Here is a 17,053-nt window from a genome sequence, read left to right as displayed (position 1 = left end):
TTATAATTATAATAATAATAGTAAGAAGAAGAAGAAGAAGAATGATGATGATGATGATGATGATGATGATGATTATACACAGGGCGAACTTGGCGTCCTAAAGATGTAACCCTTTACATGACAATCTCAAATAAACACACCCAGGGAGCAAACCCTGTAAAAAATCATCCTCTTTGTTTGCAATGATGTAATATAGGAAGAACTGAAACAAAGAGCAGCAGCAATCAAGGCAAAACTGGAAAGATATGTGAGCAGAACAAAATAATTCAGGCAGAACAGATTGTTTGAAACCAATCAGAAAAAGCTATTTGAGCAACTAGATGGGAAGTTACACCGAATATTTATAGGTGATGCAGAAGAAATCAGGACATTCTAGGAGGAATCTGAGATCAACCAGTAAAGTATAATGATAACGAAGAGTGACTGCATGAAATCCAAGGTAGGTTAAGAAATATAGTCAAAACAACATTAAAAATAACTACGGAAAAGATAAAAAGACAGATAAGTAAAAAGTAAAATTGGAAGAGTCCGGGGTCGGATAATGTTTAAGGTTATTGGATAAAGAAGCTTAGAAGTTTCCGTGAAAGGTTAATGCAACAGCTAGATGATTGCTTGCAGGAGGGCGCAGTACTCAGCTGGATGAAAAAGGGTGAGTTATGTGCTAAGGATCTTGAAAAGGATAACACTGCATCCAACTTTAAGCCAATAACATGTCTTCCGCTAATGTGGAAACTATTGCCACGTGTTTTGGCCGGTGAACTGTATGAATACTTAGAAAAAAGTGGGCTACTACCCATCGAACAGAAAGGAAACTAAAAGGGAGACGGAGAACGAAATATCAGCTGTTGATTGTTAGACTAATCGTCAGAAACTAGAAGAGAAGACAGAAATCTGAGTATAGTATAGATGGATTACACTAGGCAACAACAGAATATTTTTTGTCTGGTGCCTGGAATATTTCAGCGAATTCTTAAGTGATTTGCCTACTAAATACAAAAATAAATATTTTATTCATACAAGAGGCATATAATATGAATCAATAAACAAAGCGTAACACAAAACAAAGTACAAATAAAAGTTCATAATTGAAAATGCACATTGGCAAAGATTTTTGGTAGAAAATTCAAGGAATAAATTTACGCTTCTTTATGCAATGTGAATATTGAGCAACAGGAATATCTCGTTTTAAACACCAGCAATAGACTGCCATAATCGCAGCGTCCCAAGGTTCCAACGTCCCAACGTCTTTGGTACTGAGTTTCCATCTCCTTGATGTCCTGATGGAATCGTTCGCCTTGTTCATCGCTAACATCTCCGAGATTTTCAGGAAAACGATGAAGATGACTAAAAAGATAATGCCTGTTGATGCTCATATTCGCATCAATATCACGAAAATTTGATATCAAGTTGGTAGCTAGGTCTTTATAGTTTTCACTTTTGAATTTCCCAACGAAATTTTGCCTTACTTCTGCAAAAGCTAACGAAGCTGCGGTTTCATTTTCGCTCATCGTTTTCACAAAAATTTGTGTCCTTCAGGAGCTTACGGATCTGTGGTCCATCAAAAATCCCTGCTTTAAGTTTTTCAGTAGTCAAGTTTGGAAATACAGTGCAGATATACTTGAGGCACTCCCCATTTTTGTCAAGAGCACTAACAAATTGCTTGATCAATCCGAGTTTGATATGCAAAGAAGGGAAAATGATCTTATCTCACTCAACTAAAGGTTCTTCCAATATATTGGCAGCTCTACATGGAGCCATATTTGTTTGAGGAGGCCAGTCTTTCTTAACATAGCGGTTTACTCAGTCCCTACTATCCCACATGCAAAGAAAGCATGGGTATTTGGTATAACCAGATTGCTGTCCCATTCACCATCTTCAAGTCAACGCAGATGACTCATTTATGATCATGAAACAGCATCTTCTCTAAAACCAACATAATTTCTCCATATTTTTCCTTCATAGTTGTTGAGTGGCTGAGTGGGACAGAGCCATACCCATTTCAGTTGTGCAACCACACAATTTTAAACTACTTAGAGCTGTCTGTGAAAAGACGCCAATCCTCTGGTTTGTATTCCTCAATGCCAAATTTATTAAGAAGTCCACTGACAACTCTGCAGGAAACCAGCTCTTCCTCCTTTGTGAAGAAAGAAAAGAGCTGTTCATGCTGACTCCGATAACAGCTTATACGGACACCATTCTCTAGAAGATTCTTCTCTTTCAGTCGGGCAGTCAACAGTTCTGCAGAATTTTTTTTGGGGGGGGGGGGGGTAGGTTCAAATCACAAACTAGATTAGATCATTCAGCTCTACCTGGGAGAGTAGCTAAGGTAAAGTCTCAACTGAAAAGTCTTGATCACTAGTGTCATCATCAGGTGATGAATCTTCTCTGATTGAGAGTAAAGTTATTTGAGGCAAAAAATTGAAGAAAGGAACAGGAAGCTCTTCACTGTGTGGAACCGGTCTAATAGCCGAATCAAGATTAGGAGAGACAAGCGTTTGTCGATTTTTCGAATAATACTCTTCAAATTTAGGTTACAACAATAGCAGTCGTCCACGTGGTTATAGGGCTCCTGAATCCGGATATAAATACCTGAGAATATTTAAAACAAATGGAATAAAGCATAATGATATTAAAGAAAAACTAAGGAAGAGTACCTGCGGCGAGTGAGAAGAATATTGGGTTCAAATCTGAATGCCAGAAAAACAATTTCGGTAATAAACTCGCGCGTTGGTGCAATGGTTCGTTATGGCACTGGAATACTGAAGTGGACAGAGAAATGGCCTGAAGGAGTTGAACGGGAAGACAAGGGAAGCTCCTAACAATGCATGGATTCCACTATCCATGTGCAAACACTGATCACCTGAACATGAAGAGTACAAATGGAAGAAGGGGACTGAAAAGTGCGAAAGACTGCGTACATATCAAACTTACTGAAATACTTATTCCAAATTAAGAAAACCTTGCTAGTGCCAGTTAGAGCTGAGGGCGTATTGAAATAAGAGGAAGAGGGAAAACAAAACAAGAAGTACGAAAGAGGACATGAAAAAGCACTACACAAGAGACTACACAATCAATTCCATGTAGCCACAACTGAAGTTGCTGAAGAACATAGGTGGGACTGGCTGAAGAATGGAACGTTGAAAAATGAGACTGAGTGAAAGAGCAAGGTTTGGCCAAATATCGGGGGGACAGCCTTAGGAATGAGGAAGTGTGTGTTCCCACTGTGCCGAATCTGCAATAGAGTTGACGAAACTATTACCCATAACATTAACGAATGGCCTAGACTTGCTTAAAACCCATTATAAGTTGTGGCGAAAGTAATACACTGGAGACTTTGTGAAAAATGAGGTCTAGAGAGAGGCAAGTCGTAGTATGGGCACAAATTACAGTGTATGGAGTCGAAGACCTAAAATATCCTGTGGGATTTCGCAAGCCAAATAGAATACATGCCAGAGCACAACGAGCCGGACTGAGCGGTGATGGACAAGGGGGAACCACATGTGCTATATAATTGATGTTGCGTGCCCCTTTGACCCACGAATAGTCACGATAGGTGAAAAAATAGACATTTACAATCCTCTTAAATACGAGTTAGCTCGACTATGAAAAATGAAGAAGGCAAAAATATTTAACGTCATTAACCCTTGACCGGCAACTAAGTTAGAACTGGCGTTGTACTTGGGACAACCCTAATACATGAAAATCTCACTATTCTGAACACAACTGATGAGTAAAGACTTTAGAAAACCACTCTCATTCTTTATAATAATCACAAACTTTATGAACCCAAATAACATGAACGGGAAGACTCCTGCTGCTAAGTGTTCAAAACACTGGAGCTGTACTCATCCGGAGCCTTTTGTAGAGTCATGGAGTGGAATATCTAGATCTACCTGGTCGTGATCCTCCTACCGATCCATAAAGAAACGCAGAACAAAATGGAGAAAAGTTGACAGTATGTTGATATTTGAATGTTAAGTCAAGGCTGGATCAAGTAGAAAAGACTACAGAAAGTGGGTGGTAGAGATTTAGAAAGCCAGCCATACCTAGAATGACTTGAGGGATGTCAGTGAGCAGAGAGTATTGACCAGGTAAAAGAGATTAATAACGAGGGCTGGCTGTCGGAGTTTGAGTTTGATGAGATCGAGGCACATGTCAAGAATACTGATGAGAGCATAAGCTAACAGGGAGAATGGTGCGGAGAATGAAGCAGACTGGCTTAGATCGATGGTAATGTACATAGACTGTACCACCTCGTAATGATTTTCATTGCATCAGTATTTACAATTATGTCAGGAGTGAGTGGTGAAGGCACCGCTGAATGAGAAGGTACATACAGAGATAGCATCTTTGTTTGATTTTAAGAAAAAGTGCGTGAGGATGTGGCATTACGGTAAAAGAAACCATTGCATGGAGTGTTTTCACATGAAACACAGAAACTGGCTAGACTCGAGACAAGAAGATAGTTGCAGAACGGGTATCTGAAGAAAGAGACCAAAGAGATGATCTTTGCTGCCCAAGAGTAGGCCTTGAGAGCAAATTCTCAAGTAAATATTGAACACACATCAGAGTCATCACTGTGCAGAAAGTGTGGGTAGGTGATAAAAAGTGTAGGTCACATTAATAGTAGCTGTTCACAATCAGTACAGAACGAGTACAGACGTCGACATGACAAGGTGGCTCTTAAGCTGTACTACGAAGTTTACAAGAAATAGGACCCTCTATGCAACAGATAAGTGGTATGAGGACACATGACAGGCCTTCGTAGAGAATGAGAGACTGAAACTCATACGGGACAAGACCGTCTTTACAGACAGATATGTGAAGTGTAATCGCACTGATATTGCAATTGTACACAGAGACACACATAAATGCTGACCAGAATTTTTGAAATTACCGAGAGAATGAAGATCGACATACACTAGGACTAATCGAGATAGGTAGATGTCTTCTTCTTCTTCTTCTTCTTCTTCTTCTTCTTATTATTATTATTATTATTATTATTATTATTATTATTATTATTATTATTATTCTCCTTCTTCTCTTCCTCTTCCTCCATCATCATCATCATCATCATCATCATCATCATCATCACCATGTTCTACTACTACCACTACTACTACTACTACTACTACTACTACTACTACTACTACTACTACTACTACTACTACTTGCTGCTGCTGTTGTAGTTATTTATTGACCCCGAAGTCTCTTATACACCTGCGACAGTTTAATACGAAAATGTTTAGTGTACCTTGCAGTCATTTGTTAACAAAACGTACTGTGAAGACGCTATAGAATAAAGATACAAGTCTTCTTGGCGTGACTGTGTGGTGAGCAGTTTCCTTCCAAAACATAGTAACAGGTTCAGTCCCACTGCGTGTAATTTGAGCAACTATTTTCTATTAGAGATCGATTAAAAATCTTGTGAGTTGATATGGTGGACGAAAACTTAAAGAAGCCCTATATATATATATATATATATATATATATATATATATATATATATATATATATATATATATATATATATATATATATATATATATATATATATATATATATATATATATATATATATATATATAAAATTAGAAATATAATATTTCTAATTTTGCTGATCAGTGAATAAACTTCACTATGATTATATAAGTTTGCGAGGGCTAAAGAGGCTTCTTTAACCAGCTGGCAGGCTACTTCCGGCTCGTCGTACTGATTTGAATTGCTTCTGCCTAGTTTAGTGAGTTGTTTCTGTCCTTTTTGTTGCTGTTTGGTGTGAATTTTGTCAAGTTTCAACTGTTGTTCCTGTGGAATTGCGCCCTGCGGGGCAAAAATTTTCTTTTTTGCTGCTCTCTTTTAGAGAGATAGCAAACTACCATCGTGTAAAACGAAAACTTTTTCAATATGGATAACGAAATGACCTTTCTACTGTGTGATGAGGACTTTCCTCTTTTACAAGAAGAAATTTGCTTCAATAATACACAAGTATTTCAAGTAGACCCAGAAGTAACCAAGGAAGAGAAAAAGGCCAGCAATTTTTCTTCCGCCGTAGGCGGACAATTTGAAGCAATGGAGGTGATACCCGAACAGTGGTACAAGTACAGAAACCTAATAAGGAAAACAGACGACATAACAAGGTTAATACCGCCAAAGGAAACTATCCAAGAGTTGGCGGTAAGAACCGTTATCTACAAAGTGTACAATTGCAAAGAAAGGCGCATCATGATGATGAAAACGGATGCAATTGAAAAGTGTCTTGCCCCTGTGTGGGAAAAAATAAAATACGTTGGTAGAGGGCCTCGAAATGCTACAGTAGAGGCCCAATTCGAATCCGCAGAAATTGCGAAAGTAGTATCAACACAAACGTTGAAAACCGAAGAGGTAATGCTCTTACCCACATACCTGGGCCGGAGAACTGCGAAAATCACAATAGAAGACATTCCACCCGGGTATGACGTAAACTGGTTGGTAGAAGCTTTAATTTACGACGTGGAGGATCAAGTGGAAGTACTCACAATGAGAAGAAGGAACGCACTCAATTGGAAGGGGCAGGCGCTAGAGCTTATAGTTCTAGCGTCAAACGATACCCTCGAGACCAGACCAGACAGGATATTTATAGGGGAAGGTCTCAGTGCAAGAGTGTCGGTGGAGGGACGGAGGCCCAGATGTTTTAAATGTGGAGAAAAGGGCCACGTGCGCTCCGAATGTGTTAAAATAAAAAAACCTAACCAAAAAAAAGAAGTCCCTCCCCAAAGGGAGAAAGAAATACCGGAGAAAACTGAACTTAAAAAAGATGACAAACAAGGAAAAACGAAAACACCGGAAGTCGTAATAGAAAAAGGAAAAAGTAAGGAAGAAGCGGAGTTTGAAGTTGCCAAAAACAAAAGGAAAAAACCCATTGGCCCAGACACCCCTCCCCCTACAAGAAAAAAAGAAAAAACGCAAAACATACAAGAAAAAATACCCTCGTTCACTCCCAAATTGAAACCCGCTCCTAAACCCCCGCAAGAAAGAATTGTTTCGTACACCATCAAAAACGAAGTATTACACGAACTAATAACAAAAAAAAACTATACGATAATGGGACCGATTGAAGGTAAACCGCCGCACATACGGTTGGCGAGGATAAGTGCCGAACACTACGAACAATTCAAACGGAGATATGCTGACGATATTTTTGATGTGAGTCAGCATGTCGTGAAAGAAAAAATTATTTTAAAACCAACGGCTACACCAGTCATAGAAGATACCGGAGGAGGGGACGATGCAAGTCGTGAAACCCCTCCTGCAAAGGTAATGTAAACATTTTTTTTTTCATGGAAGTTAAGATAGGGTGTATAAATGTTCGTGGCCTGGGGTCCAAATGGAAGCAGACATGCCTCCTAAACGACCTCAGGTCGCGAAAGATAGATATATGTGTTGTGACTGAGTCCAAGCTGAACGGCCCACAGGCGTTCTCACCTCTTCTTAATGATTACGAGAAAGTTATTTCTCCGAGTCAAGGAGGGAGTGGGGGCGTTGTGGTACTGTTCAAAAAAAGCTTGGATGTACAGGCAAGTGCAGTCTTTCTAGACCCAGAAGGTAGGCTGGTCGTTCTGGATGTGACACACGCGAATAAGCAGTCTTTCAGGTTGGTAGCACTATATGCTCCGCAAGAAAATAGACAAACGGTTTTTTTTCGAGATTTGGAAAATTTCCTAGCGACGTCGAAAACTTTAGTTTTAACAGGAGACTTCAACGCTATTCTCAACGCGCAAGTGGATAGTGGTGGCTCAATCAATAGAAGGGAAAGCCCTGGCCTAAAAAGGCTACTAGCAAGCTATAAACTAGTAGACCGCTATAGACTGGATGAACCGTTCGTTCCACAGTGGACGTGGTCTAATAACGACGGTTCACAGAGGTCTTACTTAGATAGGGTGATTATAAAAGACAGTGATAGGGATATAGTTAGTTGTCCACAATTTCACTGTACTTCCTACACGGATCACAAATTTGTGACATGTAGGATGCAGTTAGCTAAGTGTCATAGACAGGGACCCGGGTACTGGAAGATGAACAAGTCTATTTTGACTAGTAAAGTCTTCCGTGCTCGGGTGAAGGAATTAGTGCAGAGGGCATTATGCGGAGCCATCGTTAATAACAGATGGTGGTGCGCCCTCAAAAGAGCCATACGTTTAGAGTCTCTTAGATTTAGTAAAGAGCTAAGTTTAGAGAGAGCAAGAGTAGAAGGGAATCTAACTAAGGAATTAGAGGAGGCCATAGTATCAGGCTCTGCATCCAGAGTGTTGGCGGCGAGGTCGGTATTATTCCGTCACCTCCAAGCCAAACACGAAGGTAGTAGAGTCAGGGCTAAGTTACGCGCGGTAGGCAGAGAAGGTATTAATGTTGCCGGATGGGCCCGTCATGTGGAGAGTCGGAGTGGCAGAAATGCTTCTGTGCAGTCTTTAATTGACGAACAGGGGCGCCGGATCGAAGGACAGGAGGAGATGCAGAAGGCCTTTCATCAGCATTTCGCACGGTTGTTTGGGACGAACGAGACGTTGGACCATGGGGAGCCCTTAAGGGATGTCCTGGCTGACGGACCGCGACTCTCAGCAAGTGAGGTGGGGCGTTGTGAAGGGCCGATCACAGCTGCGGAGGTCAAAGAGGTACTGGCAGAGAGCGCGCGGGACAGGTCGCCGGGACTGGATGGTCTGCCCTACGAGTTTTATAGTACAATGCCGGACTTGTTCGGACACTTGCTGGCTGGCGTGTACACGAACTGGCAACAGAATGGGAGAATTCCCTGCTCTGTGAGTCGGGGAGTGGTAACGCTGGTCAGAAAAGACCCGAGCAAGGGGGACCATTTCAGTAATTTCAGGCCCATAACTCTACTGAATGTAGAGTTAAAGATTTTGGCCAAGGTGCTAGCAAAAAGGTTGACGGCTGTCGCGGATAAGCTTGTCGGGAGGGCGCAAACATGTGCCATTCCTGGCAGGTCGATCCAGGACAATCTTCATCTCTTACGCTACACCTTAGACAGGGTGGGGAAAGTTTCCGGTAAAGGTGGGGCATTGGTCCATTTAGACCAAAGTAAGGCCTTCGATAGGGTTGATCATCGGTACCTGGCGGCAGTCCTTGAGGCGGCTGGGCTAGGCCCGGATTTCCGCGGTTGGATCAAGGCCATTTATGGTGGCATCAAATCCACGGTTCAGGTGAACGGTTACCTGTCGGAGCCGTTTGAGATCAGGCGTTCAGTCCGTCAAGGGTGCCCCCTGTCTCCGCTTCTGTATGTTCTGTCTCTTGAGCCATTGCTGCGGAGGTTGGAGAAGTTGGGAAGCACCACTAATGAAATCGGATGTGGTAAAGGTGTTTCGGCGTATGCGGATGACGTCACCATCACCGTATCCAAGATGACTCAGCTACCTCGCGTAGCAGAGGCAATCAGAAGATACGAGACGGTGGCAGGGGCAAAAGTTAACATGGACAAGTCTGTAGGTTTGCGGCTCGGCACCTGGAGCAGCAAGCCGATAACGTCCAGTGTTGTTGGACACTGGACGGATGGCCCTGTTAAGTTACTCGGAGTTTGGTTTGGTCCGGACTCCCAGACGGAGAAAAATTGGAGCGAGGTGACGAACAGGGTAGAAGCGCTATCCCGGACTTGGTCTGGAAGGGCGCTGTCCCTGAAAGGAAGGGCGGAGGTGGTGCAGACGTTTATTGCGTCAGTTATCACCTACCGCCTCACCGTCGTCCCCTGCCCTGATTTGTGGCTAAACAAGCTGGTTCGGATTCTCTTCCGCTTTTTGTGGAGGGGAAAGCCGCTTGTGAGGCGCTCCGTGTGCTGTCAGGAACCGTTAAAGGGTGGCCTAGGGATGCCGTGGTTGTTGATGTGCAAATATGCACTGAGACTAAGGCATCTCCGGTCTTACCTGGATGGTGGTCACTAAATGACAATTCTTAAATGTTTGTAGTGTCCTGTATTGTCCCATCTATGTATGATATTTTATTATCGTAATAAAGAGAATTGGCAAGCTACTTCAGGCTGATGACGAGCAAAGACTCAGAAACATGTCCCTGAATGCTGGCTAGGCTGGGTGGTGGAGCTTGTCTCCCCCTCGCAAACTTAAGGACACAGTAATTGTGTCAAGGCCGACAGGAAGCGGTCCAGCTTCCTAGGGCTAAATGGCAGTAGTGTGTTCCCTTATTGGGATTGTCACATTAAGTTGACAATACACTACAACTTTATATATATATATATATATATATATATATATATATATATATATATATATATATATATGTATGTATGTATATATTTATGTGTGTATGCGTGTGTGTCTGTGTGTGCATGCATATATATGCATATATATGTATATGTATATATATTTATATATATACATATATATATATGTATGTATATGTGTGTGCATGTGTGTGTGTTTTTGTATGTATACATACATATATATATATATATTTATGTTTATATACCTTTTTAGATAAAAAAAGCTTTTTGCATATTTGTATATCTTTTATATATATTTATATATATATATATATATATACCTTTTTATTCTATTTTATTTATAGTTTTAATTGTGAATTTATTTATGCATTTATCTATGTATTTATTTATTTTTTATAAATAAAAAATATTTTTAAATTGTAAAAATTGCAAATTTTATATATATATTTGTGTATGTTTATGTATATATATTTTTTTATTTTTGTGTGGGTGTGGCAGATGAGGCTCGGCCGTGGTGAAGGCAACTCTTCTAGGAGAGGGACTCTCTGGTATAAAACCAGGTCATGGTAATGACAGTCCCTTAACTGGCTGCAATGTCAAAGCCATGACTGTTGATGGGGGCAGACTGGGCTCCTATTTTGAAACGAAGCTGTGATTAGGACAACCAATATAACAGAATAAAGCTCTGAATTCAAATTGGCTTGCATTATCCTACTGAGGAAAAACCTAGGAGAAGGTACTCCAATATAAAGCCTGCAGTCGACTTAGTACTAGTCATCTTGCTTTGCTTGTCACTGGAACCTAGTATTTTGACGCAGAGAGTGGCAAAAGTGTTGTACAAGCGTTTGTCACTGAAATCCAATGAAGTACAGATGTCTCCAACAAAGCAACCGTCATCGTACAATCATCACTTTTCAAAAGTCCTTTGGCGATAGAGGCGTGGCGTCGTATGCAGACTTGAACGGTTGGAAGCATACAGTTACAAATCTGCACATTAGGCGGCAGGGTTCTTATCTTAACATCGCTAACATGCTTTCGTGGACAGGAACTGCTTTTGGTGAAGAATCCTCCGTCTGTGCAGCCCTTTTAAGCAGAACAGTGCTCGCCTGGATATACTGAGAAGTTGCTACAAAAGGTGCACTAAAATTTGTCTGTCCTCTCTCAACTGGTTAGTTTACTGCGGCTAATGGTAGTTCAATTTAGCAGGAATGAACAAAGGATTGATATAAATAATGGTAACAAGCATGCAAGGAATAAGGTTTTTCTTAACCTGGCCTGTTGGAAGGTGAGAACTCTTTTAGATCGAGCTGATAGGTCTGAAAGAAGAACAACTCTAGTAACGAAGGAGCTAAGGCGTCTTAATGTTGATATTGCTGCTCTTTCTGAAACAAGATATTCAGAAGAAGCTCATCTTGTCGAAAGAGTTGCAAGTTTCACATTATTATGGGTTAGGAAGCCGAAGGGAGAGAAAAGGGAAGGTGGTGTTTGGTCTGCAATTAGAAATGATTTGCTAAAAGCCCTAGAGTGGGTGTACGTGAGTGTGTGTGTGTGTGTGTTTGTGTGCGTCTGTGTGTGAGCGCGAGCTTGTTCTGTATTTATGTATTTATATGTGTGGAATGTAAATATAACAAAAAGAATGTCGCATTTTAAACTTGAGAAAACCTTTGCAAATTTGTTCTTACCTGCTTCATTTGTGTATGTAAAAACCGCAAATTTCCAAGAAAAAGAGATCAACATGAAAATGCCGTATTAGTTATAATAGTTTATGTGTCTTTTTTTTTTTTTCTTTAAACACCGAAGAGCCGAAATATTGCAAAATACCTCAAAGAGCCGAAATATTGCAACATACATCAAAGAGCCAAAAAAAAATTGCAACATGTATGAAGAAAAGGAAGAAATATAAATTAACACTTACTATTGATTAAAGGAAATGCGAAAGAAAGAAATGTAAATGACATTGATTTCAATTAATTTTAAGGCTAAATTAAACAAGATCTGTGGCACTAACCAAGAACACGCTCTCACACACACACACACACTCACTCACACACATACAAACATTCACACACACAAGAACAATCACGCACACATACATTCACACAAGAACAAGCACGCACACACACAAACTCACACACTCATATACACAAGAATAAGCACGTTTACACACACACACGCACACACACACACACACACACACAAGAACAGGCACGCACACACATGCACACAGACGTACACCCACGTTGCCTTAAAAAGTACGAAACTAGAACTGAAAAATGCGCAGGCTCAAAAACGGTTACAGAATGTCACAGTAAACCTTAAGAAGTATGGGACTAGCATTGTAGCTCAAAAATATTGGAATCACTGCATGTTATACATTATGTGGCATCCTTTCATCACAAGAAATTTGTTTAGCTCATCGAAATTAAGCTAAATTATCGTATACTCAACTGTAACGAAACAATTGTGTCCAAATACTAATGTCCTCTTTTCGAAATTATTCAATCTATGAATGATAATGTTTATAAATTTACAAGTAATCAATCAAAAATAATTTAGTAATAATTTGTTTAATTTGCATAACTATTCCATTTACATGCTTATCATAACGCGAATTATCTTTGCTTATAATTATTTCGGTTTCGTACTTCCGCTGTTATATAAATCCGATTCCATCATAAATCCAGTTTTATTTTCATTATCATGGTAATTTGCATACAGTGTGAAATGTTTTCTATATATTTTGGTATGAAGAGTATTATAATGAATTTACTTATTCGAAATTAAAGATCAGAACTTGTACATTTTCAAATTTTTATATTAAGAACACGATTTAATAATTATCGTGACATCGTAATTCACACATGGGTCTCTTTTCGTTTTAAGATACCACAGAATGTACAATGGATTGTGATTCCAGTATTTTTGAGCAACAATGCTAGTCACATACTTTTTAAGGTCTATTATGACATTCTGTAACCCTTTGAGAGTGCGAGTTTTTCAATTCTGGTGTGTATATCCGTATGTGTCTTTGTGCTTATTTGTCACCTCCAGTTGTTGACTGAATATGGTTTGTTAAAGTCCTGTAACTTAGCAGTTCGGCAAAAGACACCAACAGAATAACTACCAGGTTTCGAAAAAGAAAATAAGTAGTAGGCGCAGGAGAGGCTGTGTGGTAAGTAGCTTGTTTATCAACCACATGGTTCCGAGTTCAGTCCCACTGCGTAGAATCTTGGGCAAGTGTCTTCTACTATTGCTTGACAACCGATGCTGGTGTGCTTATTTCCCCGTCACTTAGCGGTTCGGCAAAAGAGACCGATAGAATAAGTACTTGGCTTACAAAGGATAAGTCCCGAGGTCGATTTTCTCGACTAAAGGCGGTGCTCCAGCATGGCCACAGTCAAATGACTGAAACAAGTAAAAGAGTAAGAGTAAAAGAGAGAGTAGGTTTGATTTGTTCCAATAAACCTGCAAGAACTGCAGCCTAATCACTGAAATAAGTAAAAGATGAAAGATAGAATATGCGCGTGCGAGTGTGTGCAGTTATAAATGAATAAAACACAAGAAAAATATTAACCCATCAACACAGCGTATTTCATATCACCAGTGTAATCCTTAGCTTTGTTATTCGTCTGAAACATCTCGAACACATTCGTAATTCATGCACTTGCCTTGTCGACTAGGGGATGCATAAATTCTTCTCCATATATTCTGGCCACATTCAGTTTAGATTCATTCTTATTCCTCCATACTTTCTTCTTTGTTGCTACCCATGACCAACATCTACTTACACCTTATCGTTGCTAGACGTTAGACAATCCCAAAACTTAGGATAAGGGTATTATTTCGGCATCCTCAGCGCTGTGACCGACGGTACTCTTCAAACAGCAGTTTTTCAAACATGGTTATTGCTACTATCCGTTTGTTTCATTCTTAATTGTTTTTCTATCACTGAGAAAACTCTTATGTGGTTATTATTGCCACATGTATAATAGCTAGATTTTCTACGCTGCACAACCAGTCATTCCGGTCTTCTTTTTTCACTCAGTATCCAGGATGTGTATGTGATCTTCGGAGCTCAACAAATCTGTATGATCAGACTTACATCTAAAAAACTTTTCTTTTTGTAAACTCGGCTTCTACAATTCCTCCTGTACCACTACGTAAAGGTTACGGTGAGCCAAGGGTTAACATGCAAATCAGTGTTCCTAGAAGATATTCTCCCATTGCGCCCCTGATTGCAGCACGAGCATTTGAGCTTTCTGTGGCACAAAATATAACCTCATCCTTGGTCTTGAAGTATGAATATACTCTTCCATATGGCCGGTCCCAATCGATGGAAACGGATCCCTACAAGACATTGATTTATGTCGTGGAGAGGTTGGCCTTCGTATTTTGAAAAGACAAAGATATACTATTCTCTGACTTGCTACTTTCCTAATATGTTCGAAAGATAAGTAGTCACTATCTTTGCAGCGTTCATCTGCTATTACTTTTTTTCCAGAAGATAGCATAAATCAATCAGTTGTGTTTGTCTTACAATTGCCGCAAAATTACTGCTATTGCTATAGCCGTGTTTAACATTCTTTGTTGATTTGCTTTGTAAAGTGCATATAATAGCGATTTCTTTTGTGATGCACTGTGGCGTATGTATAAATGTCACAATTTTCCGTATGTTTAATTGGAATTTTAACAGTGTATTTGTTTACGTTGTTACTACCAGCTGTCTGTGAGTATCGCCAAGAAATCAGCCATAGGAAGAAACCATATTGACAAAATGTAAAACAAGAAAATGAAAAATCAAAATACCTTAAGTCAAACTTTATTTTGTCTGCTTTAATTTTAAAGGATATTAACAAAATTCCAAACCATTTTCCTGGCAAAATATTTCAATAACATGAAATTTATCACGATTTACATGAAGTAAATCGTGATAAATTTCAATCTTCTTTGGTAACCCCGTTAAACACGTCTGTTCGAGACAAAGAACAAAAACAACAAAACGATAATTCTTTCAAATGTACTTTATTGATCGTGGGTGAGATTTCTCCGTAGAGACAATCTGTACTATCGAAGCACGGATAACGTATATGATTGCAGAAGACAGAAAAAGCGTATTAAATATTACAGCAACCCCAGTATTTGACTGGTACATTATTTCATCGAACCCAGATGGATGAGGTTTGAGGTCAACACAGAACAGTTCAGTTATATAACACAATTATACCAAGAGCAAGTATACCAAAAGCAAGTACCCTCTCCAGTACTTAGAGCGGTGCCATCCACTCTTGCCACTTTCACCTACCTTTCAATAAATTCGAAATTTGGAAATGTCGATTAGGTTTCTACCAAAGAGCCTCTCAGCCTTGTCCACCAAAGAACATATTTTGCGATAGCCACCAGACAAAGAAAAACTGCCTTACCTGTCATGTTAAAGGAGGGCGGTCGGAAAATCATTGCTATGGATTTGGCCGAGAAGCGGACCTATATTACACGTGACAACAGCTGTTCTGCATAATTGTACAAGTCAGTAATGCTCGAACACTGAACGAGTGCGTGCAGAACGGTTTCGTGGCACTGCACGCACTTCGAACAAGCCATGCCTGTAAAGTTTATTGCGAACTGGTAGCACCCCTCGGTAATATTCTCAGACTAAAGACTTCAGAAAATAATCCATATTAGCCTCCGATCGGAAATTCCACTGGATCGGCTCGAAAGCCAGCACATACGGAAGAGATGAAAGTGGGCAGCGTTGATGACGGAGCATTCACTGTAAAACAGTTCCTATACGTCGTTGTTTACTTTGCCCACTGAGATGGTACTGCTGAGCATAACCGAGATCCAGTTTCTGAAAACGGATTTGAATCTGCAAATTGAGACATAACAGGGCCCAAGATAGAGAGACGAAAGACATTGAGGAAGAATACGACGACAATTATTCCCGTGATAATTTGTGTATTTGGCAAAACATTCAAACTGCCACGTAGAAGGCTGAAATATATAGGAATGAAACTCTTATAATCAACCTATAGGAAAGTACAATCCTGCATTACTCTTAGACTGCTGGTCTTACTCCGAGATTAGAAATAAAAAAGTAATAATAATAATAATAATAATAATAATAATAATAATAAAAGGCATTTGCACATACAACAAACCTTAAAAGCCTAAGGGTTACAAAATGTGAAGGTTTGAACAAAATAAGATATACACCGAACCGCAAAAGAAACGCGAGACCTGTGTGACTGTGAAATATGTTTTAATTCCATTATGTCGAAAATAAATTTTCTGATAAACTCAATTTTTTGGTTGCACTTTGACCACAGTCAATGGGTCGTTGTAATGTGTTCTGGTAGTGGGTGGATCCAGCACATCAAGATTGTAGGGCGTGATATGTTCAATACCATGTATGCCCTCCCTGGATGTTCAAAACGACCATACACTGTCGATACATGGAGTGCATGAGGCGGTTCACAAAAGCCATTGACACCTGTGCCTACACTCTGAGGAAAGCTGCCTCCAGTTCCACACGAATTGTCGGCCTTGAGATCACCTGGTTTAGCCGACTCTGGATTTAATGCCACATGCGTTCAAATGGGTACAAATCCGATCTGAGAGCCGACCAAGGCATGGTTCTGATGTTGTGCAGACGCAGGCAGTCCATGATGACCCTGGCTGTGTGGGAGGGAGCATTGTCCTGCTTGAACACTTGGCTATGGTGACGCACGGAAAAGGGCATGATGTGAAATCTTAGGATCTGGTCAACGTAGTGCTGCGCTGTGATACCATTCCCTCTTCCTGCACCAACATTTTGGAACTCATGAGACCCAATTC

This window comes from Octopus bimaculoides, chromosome 12 (genome assembly GCF_046866305.1).
Source record: "Octopus bimaculoides isolate indiv1 chromosome 12, ASM4686630v1, whole genome shotgun sequence".
In the NCBI taxonomy this organism is placed as follows: domain Eukaryota; kingdom Metazoa; phylum Mollusca; class Cephalopoda; order Octopoda; family Octopodidae; genus Octopus; species Octopus bimaculoides.
Note: the sequence above shows the minus strand (reverse complement) of the source record.